The sequence below is a fragment of the Nestor notabilis genome, unplaced genomic scaffold (genome assembly GCF_000696875.1).
Source record: "Nestor notabilis isolate BGI_N333 unplaced genomic scaffold, ASM69687v1 scaffold19685, whole genome shotgun sequence".
Lineage (NCBI taxonomy): Eukaryota > Metazoa > Chordata > Aves > Psittaciformes > Psittacidae > Nestor > Nestor notabilis.
In genome coordinates this window covers 4,060-4,332 of record NW_009929085.1, presented here as the reverse complement: position 1 = coordinate 4,332, position 273 = coordinate 4,060, and the positions used below count along the sequence as shown (strand labels likewise).

At 65.6% G+C, this 273-nt stretch overlaps 1 protein-coding gene across 1 annotated transcript in view; it reads right to left on the bottom strand.

The window, feature by feature from the left end:
- LOC104405976 (striated muscle-specific serine/threonine-protein kinase-like) overlaps positions 1-273 on the bottom strand; it is a gene marked incomplete at its 3' end in the record, with an annotated part of 5,155 nt that overhangs the window by 1,081 nt on the left and 3,801 nt on the right. The window lies entirely within an intron of this gene.

Here is a 273-nt window from a genome sequence, read left to right as displayed (position 1 = left end):
GGCTCCCCAAGGGCAGGCTGAAGGCCCGCCATCCTGCTCAGTGGCTGGCCAGGCCAGCTCTGTGCCCAAAGGAGGGCAGAAAGCCATACCCCTACCTAGCTCCGGAGAGGTGGGCCTGGCTCGGCGCCCCTTCCCCTTGCTCCGCATGCTTCTGCCTTCTTGAGCCATCCGGCCACTCTCTTTCTTCTCCGACACTTTCGCCTGCCTTCTCTCCACCTCCCTGCCTGTGCCATGCTGCCCTGCCCAGCTCCTCTCCAGGCGAGCCTCCTGCTC